Genomic DNA, 24,531 nt, shown 5'->3' on the forward strand with positions numbered 1-24,531 from the left:
TGTCGTTTACGTGCACTGTGGAAAGTTGCCTCGTAAAGTATGAGGACGTGGATGCAAGAATTTCCCGACTAAACGACTGTTTTGACTACCGTTGCAAAGGCTGCCGTAGCTACAATGGTGCAATATGTGGCGTATTTTGGAAGCACGCCATATACGTGCAGGGATACGTGAAGAACCATTGCTACACTGGATTTAACCACACTGAACATCTAACAACGAACAGCGCTGCACAACAGGTAAGATGATGTATTTAATTTTGTGTCAAGTCATTTGTTGTGAAGTAGTGAGTCGATACATGAACAGTTCCTAGCGTCACAGTTCTATAAAGTAACAACAAAGCATTAAACTGAAGCTAAAAACAGAAGTTTAAGAAAACACAGACATCTTTGCAAATATCGGTGTTGTAATAAAGTAAAGCAAATATTTAAATCTATTTAAATGTGTTGGTTGCTTTGGAGAGAAGCGTAGTTTTCCAATTAACTTGTAATTTTAATTAAATTAATGTAAATTCAAAATCTATTTTTTCCAAATTTCAGTATTAAGAAGAATTGCAATTTGAGTGAAGTTTTGTAATGGTTTTAAAGATGGCGGACTGAAATCGCCGATATAATTTTTTCAAAATGGCTGGAGAACAATCAAAATTAATATCAGTAATAAATAATTCAAAAGTATTGCTACAAAGCATATAATATTTAAATAAAGCAGTTAAAGTAATTAGCTCATTTGGAGCTTGGCGACCACGAACAACTGCACATAAGATCTTCTCCAGATGGGTAAATGGGTGAGTTTCATCGCAGAACGTTCAGCTCAGAAATAATATGCCGTTTGATGGATGGATACATTCAATGGTAGGCAGTGATACTTGTGAAAAATGAACTGTAAGAGGGAGAGTTTGTTAGAGTATCGAACTCCGTACATCCATTGATTGCTTGGGTAAAGAATAAACTAGGCCTTATCTGAAATAATAGATAATACAGGGTGTTACAAAAAGGTACGGCCAAACTTTCAGGAAACATTCCTCACACACAAAGAAAGAAAATATGTTATGTGGACATGTGTCCGGAAACGCTTACTTTCCATGTTAGATCTCATTTTATTACTTCTCTTCAAATCACATTAATCATGGAATGGAAACACACAGCAACAGAACGTACCAGCGTGACTTCAAACACTTTGTTACAGGAAATGTTCAAAATGTCCTCCGTTAGCGAGGATACATGCATCCACCCTACGTCGCATGGAATCCCTGATGCGCTGATGCAGCCCTGGAGAATGGTGTATTGTATCACAGCCGTCCACAATACGAGCACAAAGAGTCTCTACATTTGGTACCGGGGTTGCGTAGACAAGAGCTTTCAAATGCCCCCATAAATGAAAGTCCAGAGGGTTGAGGTCAGGAGAGCGTGGAGACCATGGAATTGGTCCGCCTCTACCAATCCATCGGTCACCGAATCTATTGTTGAGAAGCGTAAGAACACTTCAACTGAAATGTGCAGGAGCTCCATCGTGCATGAACCACATGTTGTGTCGTACTTGTAAAGGCACATGTTGTAGCAGCACAGGTAGAGTATCCCGTATGAAATCATGATAACGTGCTCTACTGAGCGTAGGTGGAAGAACATGGGGCCCAATCAAGACATCACCAACAATGCCTGCCCAAACGTTCACAGAAAATCTGTGTTGATGACGTGATTGCACAATTGCGTGCGGATTCTCGTCAGCCCACACATGTTGATTGTGAAAATTTACAATTTGATCACGTTGGAATGAAGCCTCATCCGTAAAGAGAACATTTGCACTGAAATGAGGATTGACACATTGTTGGATGAACCATTCGCAGAAGTGTACCCGTGGAGGCCAATCAGCTGCTGATAGTGCCTGCACACGCTGTACATGGTACGGAAACAACTGGTTCTCCCGTAGCACTCTCCATACAGTGACGTGGTCAACGTTACCTTGTACAGCAGCAACTTCTCTGACGCTGACATTAGGGTTATCGTCAACTGCACGAAGAATTGCTTCGTCCATTGCAGGTGTCCTCGTCGTTCTAGGTCTTCCCAGTCGCGAGTCATAGGCTGGAATGTTACGTGCTCCCTAAGAAGCCGATCAATTGCTTCGAACGTCTTCCTGTCGGGACACCTTCGTTCTGGAAATCTGTCTCGATACAAACGTACCGCGCCACGGCTATTGCCCCGTGCTAATCCATACATCAAATGGGCATCTGCCAACTCCGCATTTGTAAACATTGCACTGACTGCGAAACCACGTTCGTGATGAACACTAACCTGTTGATGCTACGTACTGATGTGCTTGATGCTAGTACTGTAGTGCAATGAGTCGCATGTCAACACAAGCACCGAAGTCAGCATTACCGTCCTTCAATTGGGCCAACTGGCGGTGAATCGAGGAAGTACAGTACATACTGACGAAACTAAAATGAGCTCTAACATGGAAATTAAGCGTTAGCGGACACATGTCCACGTAACATCATTTCTTTATTTGTGTGTGAGGAATGTTTCCTGAAAGTTTGGCCGTACCTTTTTGTAACACCCTGTATACGGGTATAACAAAAATCAGTAATTTAATATTTCGTAAGTGTAATAGCTTGCAAACTGAGTAGTCATGATACTTCAGTCAGTAAGAAAAGGGAACAATGACTTTGTCAGTGTTGAGACACAGTTTTAAACGCGAACTGGAGAACGGAGAAAGTTGCAGCAGCCGGAGGCTGTTGGGGGTTGTCGGGGCAGTGCCCCAAGTCTTTTGTGGCCCGCGTGCGGAAACGCTCTTAAGCGGAGTCTCGAACTAAACAAGAGTGCAAAGCAAAGTTGTTTAACAAAGGAACATATTCTAAATTGCTGCGAAGATAAGTGCCACCCATTACGCAAACGATAAGGGGAACGATTATAAATAATTGTATTAACTTAATATACTGACCAGACAGACATTTAGATCGCGGCGTCTGGTCAATTAAAGATTACATTTAAAAAGGGGAACGGCTATAAATAATTGTACTAAATATACTGATCAGACAGACATTTAGATCGCGGCGCTTGGTCAAAAATTTAAATTACATTTAAAATCGAGAGGGTTCAGTCGAAAGTGCAAATTTGTCAAGTAGTAAGGTATGCAGTAGTAAGGTATACAGTCCCTTTGTTGTGTACAAAATAGAAGCTTCGAAGTCAATGCAATTGAAAAGAACCACAATTTGTCAGATATTTTGGTAATTGAAAACTCACTCATCGAACATTGTAGGTGATGTTCTGTTGACCTACGACCGTAATATTTGGCGGGAGACGAGGTTTAGCAGCGATATTACACGAGAAAATGTGAAAAGTGATAATTTATATTAAAATCTTACGGAAAACTTGTTTTTTGGTCATTTTCCCGAACATGATAACGTCCGACCATAACATAGCACGCCTTTCTCTCACTATTGGGTACACGTATCAAGTGTAAATATTTGAGACATACTAAGATATCCGATGTCTTGGTTGTGTAGAAAATAGAAGCTAAGTCAATGCAGTTGACAAGTACGGTTATGTATGTTAGGTACTTCGGTAATCGAAATCTCACTCATCGAACATTAGGTTCCTTTTTGTGCTGGAGTACAATTTCGCAGCACACCGGTCGGCACTAGGAAACATTGTATTCCCTGCACTGAACTAAACGCGCGTTTAACGAGACCAAGACACACCCTCAGCCTATGCGCTGACAACGCTTCCTGGGCAGCGTGCATATAGGCCGCCACCGCCGACCGAGCTGTCTCTATCGCTCACTCTTTCATCTCCGTATATAGCATCGGGACTCAGTTAGCATTGCACCTCAATATGTCGCACTCTGCTCTAATACTCCACAGGGATAGTCGTCGCCTCGCACCTTAGCTTACTGTGAAGGAACGTTAGCACTGTATACACTTGTGATATGGAAACCGATAAGATTCAAGAACTAGTTCTTCATTTGTGTGGCCATAGTGTCCGTAGTTGATTTATAATTCTTGAGGGTATTTTTGCTCTATCGTTGCAACTACAAAAATGCGTGATTTTTTTTACCAACGAGTTTCGCTTTATTGAGGTAAAGCATCATTAGTGGTCTAAAATTAAATTATTTACATTTTGATTTGCTTTTTAGATCAAAAACAGTTAGGAATAGGTTGATTTCTACTTACAGTGATTTTTCGGCTGATTTCTCGCTTACATCGGGAAATGCCGTCTGCTAGCACGTCGTTTTTCTGTGTTCAAAACTAATACTTTTGGTCTAATTTTTAGATGTTCTGCAGTACTATGCGTTTCTCACAACACGCTTTTATGCATACCAATGTATTCTGTTTGTTTTTGTTTTTCAAGTATGTGGTGTTGTTTGTGTTTTGTAGCGTTGCCTACATAACCTTTCCCCTACCTTGTCTCTGACCTACAACATTTTTTAAATTAGTTTATTGTATGTCTGTAATTGTACGTATTTAATTATGCTTGTGGCTCTTTTCTCTTTCATGTCATTTCATCAGTTATTCTATATAGAGTCCGGTTTCCAATATTTTTCTGGTCATTGAACAATTGTTTATTTTCTGTTATTGCTTTTTGTATGTGGAAATTTTCTTGGAAAAGGATGTTTCTGTCTTTACTGATTTTTGTAATATTGATACTGTTTCCAATATTGCTTGGTCTGTGGTGTTCTTCTTTTAGATGACCTGCTAATGTTGAAAGATTTGTACCGTATTTGGATGCTGTGATGTGTTCTTTATATCTTGTTTCAAATGTCTTGCCAGTCATTCAAATGTACGAGGGTTGTCCAGAAAGTAAGTTCCGATCGGTCGCTAAATGGAAACCACAGCGAAAATCAGAAACATTTTATTTGCAATAGTTATCCACACTTTCCAGATACTTCTCTACATAGTGGCCGTACTGACTTAGACATTTGTCAGAGCGTTGTACCAAATTTCCAACACCATCGTCATAGAATGCAGCTGCCTGTGCTTTTCCGATAATTCCCTGCGCTGGTCTATAGCGCGTAGCCTGCACCCAAGTGTTGTCTTCGTATCCAGCGTTTCATGTGAACAGAGATGATACTCAAGAAGAGCCAATTAGGGCTGTGTCGTGGGTGATCCAACACTTCCCATCGAAAAGGCTGCAGGAGCGTCTTAACTGCCCCTGCAGAGTGCGTCTGAGAATTGCCGTGAAGAAGGAAGTGCGTGACACTTGTGTTAGATGGGCTGCATTCATTAAGGCGAAGCCTCTCAGCGGGCCCTCCTGCTTGGCGGGAGACATCGTTGTTCTAGGCACCTTTACTCGCTCACAGTGCGCTCACAACTGAAAAGAGCGTCTTGATGCGATCGACGGTCATACTAGGGACATTACCCAACACATCTGTGTAAAGATTCATCAGGTTTTCACTGTGGTGTCCATTTCGCAGCCGATCGGAACTTACTATCTGGACAACTCTCGTATATCTTCTCACAATCTCTCCAACTAAGCTGATATACGAGGTGTGGCTAGAAAAAAACCGGACTAGTACTGGTGAAACAATAAAACGAATGCAATAAGGCTGAAAGTCGCGTGGTCTGTCACGTGACTCTCGCTCCGCCTACTGCTCGAGTTCCATCTGCCTCCTGCACTCAGTCTGCCCGTGGCGTCTGTTTTAAGTAGTTGACGTTTTGTCTGTGCGTCGGAAAATGTTGAGTGTACAGAAAGAACAGCGCGTTAACATCAAATTTTGTTTCAAACTAGGAAAATCTGCAAGTGAAACGTTTGTAATGTTACAACAAGTGTACGGCGATGATTGTTTATCGCGAACACAAGTGTTTGAGTGGTTTAAACGATTTAAAGATGGCCGCGAAGACACCAGTGATGACACTCGCACTGGCAGACCATTGTCAGCAAAAACTGATGCAAACATTGAAAAAATCGGTAAACTTGTTCGACAAGATCGCCATTTAACAATCAGAGCAGTGTCTGAGTTAACAGGAGTTGACAAGGAAAGTGTTAGGCAGATTCTTCATGAAAGTTTCAACATGAACAAAGTGTGTTCAAAAATGGTTCCAAAGTGTCTCACAATTGAACAGAAGGAACGCCGAAGAATGATTTGTTCTGACATCCTGGAAAACATTGAAAGTGATCCCACCTTCTTACAAAATGTTATTACTTGCGATGAATCGTGGTTTTTTACTTACGATCCCGAAACTAAACGCCAATCGATGCATTGGAAAACTCCTGGTTCTCCACGACAAAAAAAAGCACGAATGTCAAAATCGAAATTCAAGGCAATGATGATTGTTTTTTTTTGACATCAAAGGGATTGTGCACATTGATTGGGTACCAGAGGGACAAACAGTGAATCAGCATTACTACATTAGCGTCCTGGCTACCCTACGTGAGCGAGTACGGAGAAAACGGAACGATTTGTGGAGAAAAAAGTCATGGATCCTTCACCAAGACAATGCCCCAGCTCACAGTGCGTTGTCAGTGAAGACGTTTTTGGCAAAACACAACATTCCCATCTTAGATCATCCACCCTACTCACCTGATTTGGCCCCCTGTGACTTTTTTCTTTTCCCTAAAGTCAAGTCAGCTTTGAAAGGAACTAGATTTGAGACTGTTGAAGCAGTAAAAGAAAAAGCGACGGAAGTAATGTATGGACTTACCGAAAATGATCTGCAGCATTGCTATGAACAGTGGAAAATTCGTATGGAGCGGTGTAGAGACCGAGGAGGAGAGTACATTGAAGGAGATAACATGAAATTGTAAATAATTGTAAATAAATGTTTTTTCCAGCATCAGTCCGGTTTTTTTCTAGCCGCACCTCGTATACCACGTGTTTGGTATCTGCCTGGTTTTGATTTTAGTTTTGGGATGTGCTTTTGTATGGAATTGTTTTGTAAGCAATGTTTATGCCATGTTTTTTGAATATGTTTCCGATTTTACGAGTGAATTTGCTGTGGTAGGTCATCGTATGTCATTTTCTTGTTGTGGTGCAAGTTGTACGAGTTACTGTGGTTTGGTTCGTTTTTTCATTATTTGTCACATAGCATTAAAAATGGACACAAAGAAACAATGGTAGACAAAGCAAACAAAAAAAAATAGAGACAAATAATGGAAAAACTAACAACCACACTAACTAAATAAATTATTGGTTAGTTGAAATTCACTATATTAAAAGTTCACAAAAAACGTATTGATGCACTACTGCACTACAAATGACTTTGCACAAAATTAAATACTGTACAACGTCTTGCCTGTTGTTGTGCAGTGCTATTCATTGTTAGATGTTCAGTGTGATTAAATCCAGTGTAGCACCGGTTATTCACGTCTCCCTGCATGTATATGGCGTGCTTCAAAAATTCACCGCGTATTCGACCATTGTGGTTACGGCATCCATTACAATTGCAATAAAAAACAGCTGTTTAGTAGGGGAAATTCTTGCATCCACGTCCTCTTACTTTATGAGACGAATTTTCACAGTGCACGTAAGCGCCACCACACACCTTAGAGTGAATTAGAGCACTTATTGTTCAATATTAATGTTCACCTCCGCAGCCATGAGCAACAGGTCCTCACGTCAAGGGTCAAGCTACCGCAACCTTTCCGCTATGGTTATACACGTCACCAGTGGACGCCACTCTTCTCTTCCAATCAGAACTCGCCCTCAGCTTCTTTAGTTTCCATTCTAATTATGTTAAATTTTTAAAGAATGCAGTAGTTCATCGGCCATTGCATCCAATAACAGCATACCATACTCTTTTATTTTACAAAATATTATCTCATTTGGAAGATTCAAACTTCTCATATTCGACTCGAAATTAGGAAAGATAAGCCCAAATTGACTCTCTACTACCGATCTCACTTACAAAATAATGCTCGCAAAAAGTTTCACAAATTTATAGCAGCATCACAAGTTCATAGTTGTTCCGTTACACACTCGATACCTGTACCCAATGCTTAGCACGCCTTTCGCTATGTGAGGATGACACATTATGATAGTCGGAAAACAAGTGATACAAAAGGAAATTTTTCACAAGATTGAATTATAAATTAACACTTTTCGCATTTTCTCATGTAATATTGCTACTAAACCTCGTCTCTTGCCGTACATTACAATCCCAGGCAGACCGAAAGGCACCTAAATGGTCGATAAGTGGGTTTTCGGTTAACAAATTATGTAACATAAATCGCTGTGCTTGTCAATTTCACAGACTTATAAACTTCTACACTGAAGAGCCAAAGAAACACGTGCATCTGCCTAATATTGTGTAGGGCCCCCACGAGCACGCACAAGTGCCATAACATAACATGGACTCGACTAATGTTTGAAGTAGTGCTGGAGGGAACTCACACAATGGGGTTGCAGGGCTCTCCATAAACACGTAAGAGTAAGAGGGGGCTGGAGATCTCTTCTGAATAGTACGTTGCAAGATATCCCAGATATGCTCAATGATGTTCATGTCTGGGGAGTTTGCTAGCCATCGAAAGTGTTTAAAGTCAGAAGAGCGTTCCTCGAACCACTCTGTAGCAATTCTGGACGTGCGGGGTGTTGTATTGTCCTGCAGGAATTTCCCACGGCTGCCGGAATGCACAATGGACATGAATTGATGGAGTTGATCAGACAGGATGCACGTATGTGTCAGCTGTCATAGTTGTATCTAGACGTACCAGCGGTTCCATATCACGCCCAACTGTACACGCCCACACTCTTACAGAGCCTCCACCACCTTGTACAGTCCCCTGCCGACATGCAGGATCCATGGATTAGTGAAGTTGTCTCCGTACCCATATACGTCAGACCACTCGATTCAGTGTGAAACGACACTCGTCGGATCAGGCGACATGTTTCCAGTCATCAGCAGTCCAGTGTCGGTGTTGACGATCCCAGGCGAGACGTAAAGCTTTGTGTCGTGCAGTCATCAAGGGTATACAAGTGGGCCTTCAGCTCTGAAAGCCCGTATCAGTGATGTTTCGTTGAATGGTTGATGGCCTAGCACTGAAATCGGCGTCAGTTGGGGGAAGGGTTGCACTTCCGTCACGTTGAACGATTCTTTTCAGTCGTCGTTGGTCCTGTTCTTGCAGGATCTTTTTCCAGCGGAAGCGATGTCGGAGATCTGATGTTTTACCGGATTCCTGGTATTCACGGAACACTCGTATAATGGTCGTACGAGAAAATTCCCGCGTCATCACTACCTCGGAGATCCTGTGTCCCATTGCTCGTGCACGGAATATAACATCACGTTTAAACTCACGTAAATTTTGATTAGCTGCCATTGTAGCAGCAGTAACCGATCTAACAACTGTACCAGACACTTGTCTTATACTGGCTGAGCCGACCACAGTACCGACTTCTGCCTGTTTACATATCACTATATCTGAATACGCGTGCCTATAACACCCTCTTTGGCGCTTCAGTGTATTTATGGCTCATCAACGTATGATTAGAATACTAAGATGGAATTCGAATCATCCGAAAATTTGCAATCCTTTCCTGTCACCGATTAAAATTATGAGAAATACTATAGTTGAAGCTACTATCCTCACAGACCCAGCAGCTGGAGATGTGTTTCTTGTACCCCTTATATTAATGATCCCAACCGATTTACCCATACATTTTAGGTTACTTCTTTTGCCAATCGAGGTTTCGTTCACAATAAAAATAAACAGCTTTCAAGATCAAAGAGAGTTTGAAAGAGGAGATTGACAGAGAGAGTGATGGCGAGCAAATGGACAGAGAAAGGGGAAGGAGGAAATCGATAGAGAGGCGTTGATGATGATGATGATGATGATGATGACGTTTGGTTTGTGAAGTGCTCAACTGCGCGGTCATCAGCGCCTGTACAAAGTCCCAATTTTTACACAGTCCATTTTCTTTTCACAGTCCAGTCTAGTCACTTTCACATATGATGAAGATGATGATGAAATGATGAGGACAACACGAACACCCAGTCCACAGGAGGAGATAATCCCCATCCCGACCGGGAATCGATCCTGGGACGTGATCCAGAGGCAGCAACACTAGCTATAGAACACGAGCTGCGAACCCAGGAGAGAGGTTGGGAGGAGGAGACAGATAATGAGAGGGGGAGGAGCAGGAGGAGACGAACAAAGAGGGGCAGAAGCAGATAGACAGAGAGGATAGGAGAAGGAGGTGAGGACATACATACAATTCCCAAACATATTTAGCATTTGCGAAGCATTGTTGCTGGATGGGCTAGTGTATTATAATTTATATATATATATATATATATATATATATATATATATATATATATATATATATATATACAGGATCTATCACGAAGTCATTTTCGGTCTGATTTTCGCTGGAACTAACAGGAATCACTGCCTCTGGCAAGGGCCGGACGGAGTGGTGGCCCGTACGTCCCCGTACTCGTTTGAAGATCTGTCAGATGATCTGTTGTTCGCATTACCTTTCTTCTTGTTTGCTCACTTCCTCTCCGTACAACCCATGAATAAATGTGTTCAAATGTTCAAACGTGTGTGTAATCTTATGGGACTTAACTGCTAAGTTCATCAGCCTCTAAGCTTACACACTACTTAACCAAAATTATCCTAAGAACAAACACATACACCCATGCCCGAGGGAGGACTCTAACCTCTTCCGGGACCAGCCTCACAGTCCATGACTGCAGCGCCTCAGACCGCTCGGCTAATCCCGCATGGCAATAAATGTGTCCAAGGCTCCCTGGTCGGCTTCGAACAAATGAATACGATTTTCATCTTCTACTAACTCGTGCGCTTGAGCGTTGACGTTCTGAATTCTGTCGGCAAACTACTCTGTAGATTCGTCTTGTCGCATTTGCAAACTGTAAAGCTGCTCTATGTAAGATCTGATAGCGTTTTTACGTTTAATCTCTGAACAACAACCATTCTAAAATCATTGTAATCATTTGTTTTCACGAAAGTAGGCTCCGCGCTAGTGAAATCTTGTGCTGCTCCCTGAATACTTAATTTGGCAACTACTAGCTTATTGGAATCTGTCCATGATCCTAACAGGGTGGCACCTTCAAGTTTACGAAAAAACAGTTACACATCATCGGGTTTCTCGCTAACTACTGGTGCCGATGGCAATAATGAAAAATTCTTTATTGTGATTGTACTTCTACTGCGTGAATTATCATATGACAATCTTTCGGTATGTTACGCTCCCTTCTCTCTGCTTTTAACTGCCAAATGTTGCGCCGGCCGGAGTGGCCGTGCGGCTCTAGGCGCTACACTCTGGAACCGAGCGACCGCTACGGTCGCAGGTTCGAATCCTGCCTCGGGCATGGATGTGTGTGATGTCCTTAGGTTAGTTAGGTTTAATTAGTTCTAAGTTCTAGGCGACTGATGATCTCAGAAGTTAAGTCGCATAGTGGTCAGAGCCATTTTTTTTGACTATGTTGCTTAAACATGCGTATGACTTTCTTTGAACGGAATTTCGCTGGAAATATTTTTATTGTAATAGATGTATTCAAAAAATGAACCATTTTTCGTAAAAATTGAAAAAAGTAAAAAAAAAAATTGAATCTGAGGGTGGGGACGGAATATACTCAACATCTACAGGAGGTAGCTTTCTTGTTTCTTCCTACTGCTTCCCGCAGATGGACACTCCTAAAAATCTTTATAAATTATGTCACCCATTATTCCTAATTTGCTTTGAATATAAGAAAGCCGGCGGGCTACAGGTCATGCGCCTGATATTCTAGAAAGTTTTAAAAATCAGCCTTCACTTAGATACGTAAAAGGTTTGCTAACAACTATAACTTATGCTCTTTCTGAAACTCAACTCAGCATAACACATGTACTACCAAATAGCTGCATACGATATGATGTGCATCTTGACCATTTGCAGACACGAATCACCTGTTAGTAATTCCAATCCTTCAAAAATTAAAAGTAAGGGTACGACTACATGCACTACAAATATCTTGTTCTACCAGTTTCTGTAGCAACGGAATTATATAGCATTATTAATTAAGTACGTCAACGAGTGTGAAAATTCGTAAAAATTGAAAAAAGTAAAAAAAAAATTGAATCTGAGGGTGGGGACGGAATATACTCAACATCTACAGGAGGTAGCTTTCTTGTTTCTTCCTACTGCTTCCCGCAGATGGACACTCCTAAAAATCTTTATAAATTATGTCACCCATTATTCCTAATTTGCTTTGAATATAAGAAAGCCGGCGGGCTACAGGTCATGCGCCTGATATTCTAGAAAGTTTTAAAAATCAGCCTTCACTTAGATACGTAAAAGGTTTGCTAACAACTATAACTTATGCTCTTTCTGAAACTCAACTCAGCATAACACATGTACTACCAAATAGCTGCATACGATATGATGTGCATCTTGACCATTTGCAGACACGAATCACCTGTTAGTAATTCCAATCCTTCAAAAATTAAAAGTAAGGGTACGACTACATGCACTACAAATATCTTGTTCTACCAGTTTCTGTAGCAACGGAATTATATAGCATTATTAATTAAGTACGTCAACGAGTGTGAAAATTCGTAAAAATTGAAAAAAGTAAAAAAAAAATTGAATCTGAGGGTGGGGACGGAATATACTCAACATCTACAGGAGGTAGCTTTCTTGTTTCTTCCTACTGCTTCCCGCAGATGGACACTCCTAAAAATCTTTATAAATTATGTCACCCATTATTCCTAATTTGCTTTGAATATAAGAAAGCCGGCGGGCTACAGGTCATGCGCCTGATATTCTAGAAAGTTTTAAAAATCAGCCTTCACTTAGATACGTAAAAGGTTTGCTAACAACTATAACTTATGCTCTTTCTGAAACTCAACTCAGCATAACACATGTACTACCAAATAGCTGCATACGATATGATGTGCATCTTGACCATTTGCAGACACGAATCACCTGTTAGTAATTCCAATCCTTCAAAAATTAAAAGTAAGGGTACGACTACATGCACTACAAATATCTTGTTCTACCAGTTTCTGTAGCAACGGAATTATATAGCATTATTAATTAAGTACGTCAACGAGTGTGAAAATTCGTAAAAATTGAAAAAAGTAAAAAAAAAATTGAATCTGAGGGTGGGGACGGAATATACTCAACATCTACAGGAGGTAGCTTTCTTGTTTCTTCCTACTGCTTCCCGCAGATGGACACTCCTAAAAATCTTTATAAATTATGTCACCCATTATTCCTAATTTGCTTTGAATATAAGAAAGCCGGCGGGCTACAGGTCATGCGCCTGATATTCTAGAAAGTTTTAAAAATCAGCCTTCACTTAGATACGTAAAAGGTTTGCTAACAACTATAACTTATGCTCTTTCTGAAACTCAACTCAGCATAACACATGTACTACCAAATAGCTGCATACGATATGATGTGCATCTTGACCATTTGCAGACACGAATCACCTGTTAGTAATTCGAGTCCTTCAAAAATTAAAAGTAAGGGTACGACTACATGCACTACAAATATCTTGTTCTACCAGTTTCTGTAGCAACGGAATTATATAGCATTATTAATTAAGTACGTCAACGAGTGTGAAAATTCGTAAAAATTGAAAAAAGTAAAAAAAAAATTGAATCTGAGGGTGGGGACGGAATATACTCAACATCTACAGGAGGTAGCTTTCTTGTTTCTTCCTACTGCTTCCCGCAGATGGACACTCCTAAAAATCTTTATAAATTATGTCACCCATTATTCCTAATTTGCTTTGAATATAAGAAAGCCGGCGGGCTACAGGTCATGCGCCTGATATTCTAGAAAGTTTTAAAAATCAGCCTTCACTTAGATACGTAAAAGGTTTGCTAACAACTATAACTTATGCTCTTTCTGAAACTCAACTCAGCATAACACATGTACTACCAAATAGCTGCATACGATATGATGTGCATCTTGACCATTTGCAGACACGAATCACCTGTTAGTAATTCGAGTCCTTCAAAAATTAAAAGTAAGGGTACGACTACATGCACTACAAATATCTTGTTCTACCAGTTTCTGTAGCAACGGAATTATATAGCATTATTAATTAAGTACGTCAACGAGTGTGAAAATTCGTAAAAATTGAAAAAAGTAAAAAAAAAATTGAATCTGAGGGTGGGGACGGAATATACTCAACATCTACAGGAGGTAGCTTTCTTGTTTCTTCCTACTGCTTCCCGCAGATGGACACTCCTAAAAATCTTTATAAATTATGTCACCCATTATTCCTAATTTGCTTTGAATATAAGAAAGCCGGCGGGCTACAGGTCATGCGCCTGATATTCTAGAAAGTTTTAAAAATCAGCCTTCACTTAGATACGTAAAAGGTTTGCTAACAACTATAACTTATGCTCTTTCTGAAACTCAACTCAGCATAACACATGTACTACCAAATAGCTGCATACGATATGATGTGCATCTTGACCATTTGCAGACACGAATCACCTGTTAGTAATTCCAATCCTTCAAAAATTAAAAGTAAGGGTACGACTACATGCACTACAAATATCTTGTTCTACCAGTTTCTGTAGCAACGGAATTATATAGCATTATTAATTAAGTACGTCAACGAGTGTGAAAATTCGTAAAAATTGAAAAAAGTAAAAAAAAAATTGAATCTGAGGGTGGGGACGGAATATACTCAACATCTACAGGAGGTAGCTTTCTTGTTTCTTCCTACTGCTTCCCGCAGATGGACACTCCTAAAAATCTTTATAAATTATGTCACCCATTATTCCTAATTTGCTTTGAATATAAGAAAGCCGGCGGGCTACAGGTCATGCGCCTGATATTCTAGAAAGTTTTAAAAATCAGCCTTCACTTAGATACGTAAAAGGTTTGCTAACAACTATAACTTATGCTCTTTCTGAAACTCAACTCAGCATAACACATGTACTACCAAATAGCTGCATACGATATGATGTGCATCTTGACCATTTGCAGACACGAATCACCTGTTAGTAATTCCAATCCTTCAAAAATTAAAAGTAAGGGTACGACTACATGCACTACAAATATCTTGTTCTACCAGTTTCTGTAGCAACGGAATTATATAGCATTATTAATTAAGTACGTCAACGAGTGTGAAAATTCGTAAAAATTGAAAAAAGTAAAAAAAAAATTGAATCTGAGGGTGGGGACGGAATATACTCAACATCTACAGGAGGTAGCTTTCTTGTTTCTTCCTACTGCTTCCCGCAGATGGACACTCCTAAAAATCTTTATAAATTATGTCACCCATTATTCCTAATTTGCTTTGAATATAAGAAAGCCGGCGGGCTACAGGTCATGCGCCTGATATTCTAGAAAGTTTTAAAAATCAGCCTTCACTTAGATACGTAAAAGGTTTGCTAACAACTATAACTTATGCTCTTTCTGAAACTCAACTCAGCATAACACATGTACTACCAAATAGCTGCATACGATATGATGTGCATCTTGACCATTTGCAGACACGAATCACCTGTTAGTAATTCGAGTCCTTCAAAAATTAAAAGTAAGGGTACGACTACATGCACTACAAATATCTTGTTCTACCAGTTTCTGTAGCAACGGAATTATATAGCATTATTAATTAAGTACGTCAACGAGTGTGAAAATTCGTAAAAATTGAAAAAAGTAAAAAAAAAATTGAATCTGAGGGTGGGGACGGAATATACTCAACATCTACAGGAGGTAGCTTTCTTGTTTCTTCCTACTGCTTCCCGCAGATGGACACTCCTAAAAATCTTTATAAATTATGTCACCCATTATTCCTAATTTGCTTTGAATATAAGAAAGCCGGCGGGCTACAGGTCATGCGCCTGATATTCTAGAAAGTTTTAAAAATCAGCCTTCACTTAGATACGTAAAAGGTTTGCTAACAACTATAACTTATGCTCTTTCTGAAACTCAACTCAGCATAACACATGTACTACCAAATAGCTGCATACGATATGATGTGCATCTTGACCATTTGCAGACACGAATCACCTGTTAGTAATTCGAGTCCTTCAAAAATTAAAAGTAAGGGTACGACTACATGCACTACAAATATCTTGTTCTACCAGTTTCTGTAGCAACGGAATTATATAGCATTATTAATTAAGTACGTCAACGAGTGTGAAAATTCGTAAAAATTGAAAAAAGTAAAAAAAAAATTGAATCTGAGGGTGGGGACGGAATATACTCAACATCTACAGGAGGTAGCTTTCTTGTTTCTTCCTACTGCTTCCCGCAGATGGACACTCCTAAAAATCTTTATAAATTATGTCACCCATTATTCCTAATTTGCTTTGAATATAAGAAAGCCGGCGGGCTACAGGTCATGCGCCTGATATTCTAGAAAGTTTTAAAAATCAGCCTTCACTTAGATACGTAAAAGGTTTGCTAACAACTATAACTTATGCTCTTTCTGAAACTCAACTCAGCATAACACATGTACTACCAAATAGCTGCATACGATATGATGTGCATCTTGACCATTTGCAGACACGAATCACCTGTTAGTAATTCGAGTCCTTCAAAAATTAAAAGTAAGGGTACGACTACATGCACTACAAATATCTTGTTCTACCAGTTTCTGTAGCAACGGAATTATATAGCATTATTAATTAAGTACGTCAACGAGTGTGAAAATTCGTAAAAATTGAAAAAAGTAAAAAAAAAATTGAATCTGAGGGTGGGGACGGAATATACTCAACATCTACAGGAGGTAGCTTTCTTGTTTCTTCCTACTGCTTCCCGCAGATGGACACTCCTAAAAATCTTTATAAATTATGTCACCCATTATTCCTAATTTGCTTTGAATATAAGAAAGCCGGCGGGCTACAGGTCATGCGCCTGATATTCTAGAAAGTTTTAAAAATCAGCCTTCACTTAGATACGTAAAAGGTTTGCTAACAACTATAACTTATGCTCTTTCTGAAACTCAACTCAGCATAACACATGTACTACCAAATAGCTGCATACGATATGATGTGCATCTTGACCATTTGCAGACACGAATCACCTGTTAGTAATTCGAGTCCTTCAAAAATTAAAAGTAAGGGTACGACTACATGCACTACAAATATCTTGTTCTACCAGTTTCTGTAGCAACGGAATTATATAGCATTATTAATTAAGTACGTCAACGAGTGTGAAAATTCGTAAAAATTGAAAAAAGTAAAAAAAAAATTGAATCTGAGGGTGGGGACGGAATATACTCAACATCTACAGGAGGTAGCTTTCTTGTTTCTTCCTACTGCTTCCCGCAGATGGACACTCCTAAAAATCTTTATAAATTATGTCACCCATTATTCCTAATTTGCTTTGAATATAAGAAAGCCGGCGGGCTACAGGTCATGCGCCTGATATTCTAGAAAGTTTTAAAAATCAGCCTTCACTTAGATACGTAAAAGGTTTGCTAACAACTATAACTTATGCTCTTTCTGAAACTCAACTCAGCATAACACATGTACTACCAAATAGCTGCATACGATATGATGTGCATCTTGACCATTTGCAGACACGAATCACCTGTTAGTAATTCGAGTCCTTCAAAAATTAAAAGTAAGGGTACGACTACATGCACTACAAATATCTTGTTCTACCAGTTTCTGTAGCAACGGAATTATATAGCATTATTAATTAAGTACGTCAACGAGTGTGAAAATTCGTAAAAATTGAAAAAAGTAAAAAAAAAATTGAATCTGAGGGTGGGGACGGAATATACTCAACATCTACAGGAGGTAGCTTTCTTGTTTCTTCCTACTGCTTCCCGCAGATGGACACTCCTAAAAATCTTTATAAATTATGTCACCCATTATTCCTAATTTGCTTTGAATATAAGAAAGCCGGCGGGCTACAGGTCATGCGCCTGATATTCTAGAAAGTTTTAAAAATCAGCCTTCACTTAGATACGTAAAAGGTTTGCTAACAACTATAACTTATGCTCTTTCTGAAACTCAACTCAGCATAACACATGTACTACCAAATAGCTGCATACGATATGATGTGCATCTTGACCATTTGCAGACACGAATCACCTGTTAGTAATTCCAATCCTTCAAAAATTAAAAGTAAGGGTACGACTACATGCACTACAAATATCTTGTTCTACCAGTTTCTGTAGCAACGGAATTATATAGCATTATTAATTAAGTACGTCAACGAGTGTGAAAATTCACGTCATAAATAGACCGAATCAATTTTCGCTAATAGAAATTTAATGAAATAGAAATATGTAGTTTGAAAAAGCCTCTTATTTCAAATATTAATATACAGAATTTAAAAATGTGAAACGAACTCAACTGCCATCGTGGGATGCCGTCGTGTGCTGTGCGACACAGCTGGTAAATCACGTCTGCAACAGATGGCAGCACAGCACTCAGGCTTTATGTCAGTCTTATGCTTACCGCAGTATGGATTCGTTTTTAGTGTAAACTGTTTTTAATGAATTTTAGATGAAAGAGTGACTTGCGTGTATGAATTAGCGTTTATAAAGTATTCGCCAAACGCCAGAGGCAGATAACGACAGCATATTAGGGCCATATCTGTTCCATATTGACAACTGCCCCAACTCCCATCGTGGCAGAGTGCTTAGCAGGTACAAAATATGTTATGTAAAATTATTTGAAGGCAAGATTGCATTACCACATTCAGAGCTGGAACCCCTCTCCCACTTGGGTGCTACTACCAGGATGCTCTCGAGTCGGAAGAATAAAGCAGTTTGCGAGAATGTTGTTGAGATACTATGGTAACGGTTTGTTCCGCTGTTGTATTCATTTAATGTGATTTTAGTCTTTAAATCTTTCTTTCGGAGGGTCCAACTTTCTGCCCCATACTATAAAGTAAGAGTTGCCACTATTTTATGAAATTTCAGTCGTGTCTCTTTCCTTACGCGTTCTTGTAATTGTGCCGCAAATATTACGGTCCAAGGTCAAAGATACGGTGGTCGATAAGTGAGTTTTCGATTACCAAAATATGTGACATAAATTTCCGTATTGTCAATTGCATTGACTTACAAGCTGCTGCTATATATGAAGCATCAAGTGTAATTTAATATCTTTGAGTAGTTAGTCTCACGATTAAGTTAGGAATTAATAGACAAATGACAATATATAAATCTTCAGATTCAAACTACGTATTGTTGCATCATCTTTTTACTGCTTATCTAGTTCAGTCGCAGCAGATTTACCGTACATTCTTGCGTCGTTTGATCATGTTGCGAAAACTGCCAAATTCTAGAATTACATCTGAACTCTTTTGTTGTGGATTTATAGGGTTTTAGCTGCTTCATACTAGAATGTTAAGATTCACTCTTTATCTAATTAGGTTTGTGATCGCATATTTTAAACGATTTGTTTGACGCTCCGTAAGTTTCCTTTTTACTCTATATTATATTTTAACTATCGACTCGCCCCGGCTTCCACGGGTAGCACAAAGTATCTACGGCTAGACGCCTTGTGCAGCGTCGTTTGTTTCAGATTGAAAACTTTTACCCTAATTAAGTAGAATACGCAAAAGTCTTTTAATGTTAACTTAACAGTCTGGTAATTTTATTTTGGTATTACGGAGTAGGATCTCTTCGGTTTTGTGCGTCTCCGCGTTAATTCAAAATATTATGACTCCAGCTACGAACTTAATTGAATGTCAGCATTTTAATAAAATATAACTCCAATTCAACACTATTACTTTTTTTTATAAAACCAAGCTTATTTCGAAGTTTATGAAATTCAGATAGTTCACCTTCTGAAATCCAGACAGTACTGTCTTCAACAGGCACGATTCTGTTTCCATAAAAGAAAAAAAATGTGTTTAAATTGCACATAGTGAAGAAATATATTCTGCTGCAATTAAAAATGAAAGTTTATTAGCAACTTTTCTTGAGTCATCAGACTTCCGGTTTGTCTGTTGCGGCCAACTACGGATTTCTCTCTTCTGCGAGCTTCATTTCAAGTTATCACTTGCAACAGTGTTTGTACCTGACGGCAATTCTTTAAATAATTTGAACCCCACACATATAAACAGACAAGTACAAATTTAAACAGTAATAGTTATAAGTTATCGCAATGACTGTAAACTCATGAATATTTAAAAAAGGTGTCCTGCCAAACCTAGTGCAAGGATGATACAGGTAGCTCGACACTTGCATGGACAGTGCAAATGATAGGAGGCTAATCAAATAAAATTTAATAAAGAGAAGCTCAAAGTAGACGAGTTACCAAAATCACTAGAACTTAAGGACAAATACAATCACGACCTGTGGATTTTTTCGCCTGATGTATAGACACCAACTTTGTCTCTTGCTCGGCCGCTCACGCCACTGCCGGCGGCGACGTCATGGACTCCATGGACTTTGCCACGCCCTCCTCTGATCTGCTTGTACGCCAGAAGTCGAGAGGACGCTCTCGTTGACAGTCGCTACTTCGAAACTCGACAATCACGCCCTCTGTGGAGCCATGCACGAAGTTATTGCATAGTAAGTCAAAGATCGAACCACGCCCAATATCAATAGAAGCTGATTCGGTTCACTAACGTTTTATTCATATCATTTAACGGAGACAAACGGAAACAGTTTTAGCAAAAAGTACTACCTCTTGAAACTCTTCTTCAACTAGATCATGCTAAGGCCTTCTCGATATGGCTTCATTGAAATCGTGAAAAGGAAGAAAATAAAATATTTCCAACAGTTATCATGTTGTTTCTAATCACTTCTTACGTCATTTCATTCTTTAGAGTTATAAGTTACGTGCAGAATTAATAGATGCTACAGGAGAATCAAAAATATCTGTAGACATACAGATACTCTTTTTAAACATTAGGATACAGAAAATGAAAGAATTGTAATCATAAGTGATACTAATATCTCTGGAGTATTCCATCTCAGTCACGCTTTTATATTATCTTATAGGGCAGAATTAAGACGTACGGGGAAGGGCTCAAAGTTCTGTTTTAAGCAAAGTACTCTTAGGAACATCCCCTCCGAGAGAAGTAGAAATCGTGCCGGGCGCACTGCAGTACTGTTGGGAGGCCAGGAAAAATACTAGTCCGGTCATAAATCAGCTGACACAGACTTGACATTCGTAGATCGTTGTCAGTAATGCTGAGTTCTCCAAAGTTGAAAATGGAGAATGAACGAAAACCAGATATGGCTTGAAGACCAGTGTGTGGACGCAGTTACGGCACCCATTCGGCATTTCCCGCCCGCGAGACGCCCCTTCAGCGGAGATAGCAGGCGGAGGTGATTGATTCAGTGCCTCCGACGTAGCTCACAGCGAGCGCGGACATTTTCAGCCACACTAATCTTTGCTGTAAACTGCGAAGCGCATTGAGCGGTGTTGTTCGTGCTCAGCTGTTGTCGACATCAACTGACAGATGTGTGCGTTAAGAGTCTGCGTGTAACGATTATCAAGGGTCACATCAGCGTTAGTAAACCAGTGACAACACAGTCTCCCTTGTATTTTCTGTACGTCAACAACCGACTTAATTATACAGAGGTCAAAATAGATGTTGCATAATGCTTCATTGTCAATACTGGACATCATAGGAAACAAAATCGATTTTTTTAGTCAGGTACATTCACAAGAAAACAAAAATAAAGAAATACAAATTTCCACTTGACAGAAACAAATAAAAAAATCTTACAAAAAATTCCATTGCAAACGCTAAACTTTCTCAGTACAATGAAAAACCAATTGACAGTTGCAAATTTTACTTTTTTCTTCATTCTATGACTAGTTCCGGTCCGAGACCCATTTTCAGATCATCGTAACACAGTCGAAAATGGTATTATCGAAGATGTGAAAAAAATGTCAAAAATATACAATGAACAGTTACAGTTGTCTGTATGGCGGTATCGAGTGCCAATATTTTTATGTTATATTATATTTTTTCGCAATTTTCGGTAAATATTTAAAATTGAAGTGGAACATAATTTTACTTTCACCGTGTGACGGAGTCTTACTACTTTCTGAGCTTTCATCACGACCAGTCTTTCTCTTTCACTGTTTGAAGCAAATATAGGTGGCGCGAAGAAGAAATCCGATTGCGCTTGGGGGGTGACGGTGTGAATGGAGTAACAAGATTTCCTATGTGAAGACACAGCACATCATTTTTAACGCAACTATTGTGCTATTTCCTCACAGCGGCATTCTTAAAAAACAGTTGCTGAAAATGACGAACAAAAATGTAAATGCAAGATTGGCTTTTATGGGGGGGTGGAGACGTGTGAGGGGAGGTGATGACGTAATAGTCGCTCGGCGCTACCAACGGGAACTGCAACGTTTATAACTTCAACACGAAATTTTGACACTACAACTGCTAGGTCGCTGGCTTTTGTAGAAATAAAAATATTGGGTAGTAGACATGTGACGAAATCGAACGACGGACCCATCGGTCACCTTTTATTGTGCCACTTACGTGCAGTTACCATTGTTACCAAAGTGGTTATCGGTAAGCGTGAAAGTGTTTCCCTTTCAATTCTTGCTCTAAAGGATATAAGCAGGCTGCTAGCTTGTTGATGTACATCATACTTAATAATAAATCAGTACTTGTGTTTACAACTCTAAAACTGGCAGTATACTTAAAAATGTGCAGCTGATATTTTTATAGGCCAGTACGTCGATACTTTTATCATCGATACATCGGCATACCGATACTTCCTTAGATATATCGGTTGCTGATAAGGATATTTCTTAAATATCGATGTATCGTATTCCAGATTTTTTAAAGAAACATGAACAATCTCAGACCGAACCATCCTGAAGCAACAGAACTATCGTAATCACACGCAGCACGACTATTGCAGTTTTTATACGTGACATGGTTGCCACAGAGTGCACATACTGCCCGCTCATGGTAGAAATAGGGACAGTTTCCGATAGAATTACATAACAAACCAATGTATCGACAACATAACGTATTTCTGGATCAAAACGTTAAAAATGGAAATGTAACACATTTACACCAGAGGCGATTGACATGAGCAGTGGCCAATAGGAACTCAGCATCTGATCACGTTGGGGATATAAGGCAAGCCAGCAGTTCTACGGCCTTAGTTGTAGTCAGAGAGCATGAAGCACCATCCGAGATCATCCAGTGCTGCCCAGCTGCAGCAGCAGTGGAATAGTTCGTAGTAATAGACGGAAAATCATCGAGTAAAACGGAAGTAATATCCGGCGTTCCCCAAGGAAGTGTTATAGGCCCTCTATTGTTCCTGATCTATATTAACGACATAGGAGACAATCTGAGTAGCCGTCTTAGATTGTTTGCAGATGATGCTTTCATTTACCGTCTTGTAAAGTCATCAGATGATCAAAACGACTTGCAAAATGATTTAGATAAGATATCTGTGTGGTGCGAAAAGTGGCAATTCACCCTGAATAAGGAAAAGTGTGAAGTTATTCACATGAGTACTAAAAGAAATCAGCTGAATTTCGATTACGCGATCAGTCACACGAATCTGAAGGCTGTAAATTCAACTGAATACTTAGGGATTACAATTACAAATAACGTAAATTGGAACGATCACATAGATAATAGTGTGGGTGGGACTGACGGATGACATCGAAAAAGTACAAAGAAGGGCAGCTCGTTTTGTATTATCGCGGAATAGGGGAGATAGTGTCACAGACATAATACTTGAATTGGAGTGGCAATCATTAAAGCAAAGGCGTTTTTCGTTGCGACGGGATCTTCTCATGAAATTTCAATCACCAGTTTTCTCCTCCGATTGCGAAAACATTCTGTTGGCATCTACCTACATAGGGAGAAATGATCAACACGATAAAATAAGAGAAATCAGGGCTCGCACAGAAAAATTTAAGTGCTCATTTTTCCCGCGTGCCGTTCGAGAGTGGAACGGTAGAGAGACAGCTTGAAGGTGATTCATTGAACCCTCTGCCAGGCACTTTATTGTGAATAGCAGAGTAATCACGCAGATGTAGAAAGAAGCCGCGTAAGAGTAAGTATCCCTGCTTAATGTCTGTGTTTACTGCTGTGTGAGGAAGATGAAGTCTTTGTGCTTCTATCGTCGATTGTAACGGTTTTTCTCCTTTGCTAATCAGTGGATGGGACGTCCTCCGGCCTGTCGGGGTCTGCATCAATGACGTGTCCCAGCTCGTCAGGATCTACTGCAACGGCAGCGCCCTGGGATCCTGTCGTGCAACTGGTCAGCTGGATGTAACAGGACAATTAGCTGTTGTTGTTGGCTGAAGACAACCCGCCAGCACTTGACTCACTGAAGTGCACCAGGGCTCCTAATAAGCATGATGTAGGTCGGTACTTGGCCCCATCATACATACCATCGAATAATATTCCAGTAATAATGCATGGATAAAGTGAGGATGTAGTGGTGAGAAATACCAGTTAAGCCCTGTGCACCACTACTGTTCACTTAAGTTAATAGTTTAACCGCTAGTGGTTCGAAGTGTTTACATACTGGTTTAGAAGCAATAGTAGAAAGAGAATGGCGTGTTGTGATAGAGATCGAAAGTGCAGCTACAAGTGTTAAAGGGCGGTTTACAGAGGTGGAACTCTGTCGTGCAAAAGCCTACATCAATAAGTAGTTGACCGCCTAGCATCTTCCGAGCTGTCCTCCTCCAGACATTTACTGTGCTTCTCTGGCTC

This window comes from Schistocerca nitens, chromosome 9, assembly GCF_023898315.1.
Source record: "Schistocerca nitens isolate TAMUIC-IGC-003100 chromosome 9, iqSchNite1.1, whole genome shotgun sequence".
In the NCBI taxonomy this organism is placed as follows: domain Eukaryota; kingdom Metazoa; phylum Arthropoda; class Insecta; order Orthoptera; family Acrididae; genus Schistocerca; species Schistocerca nitens.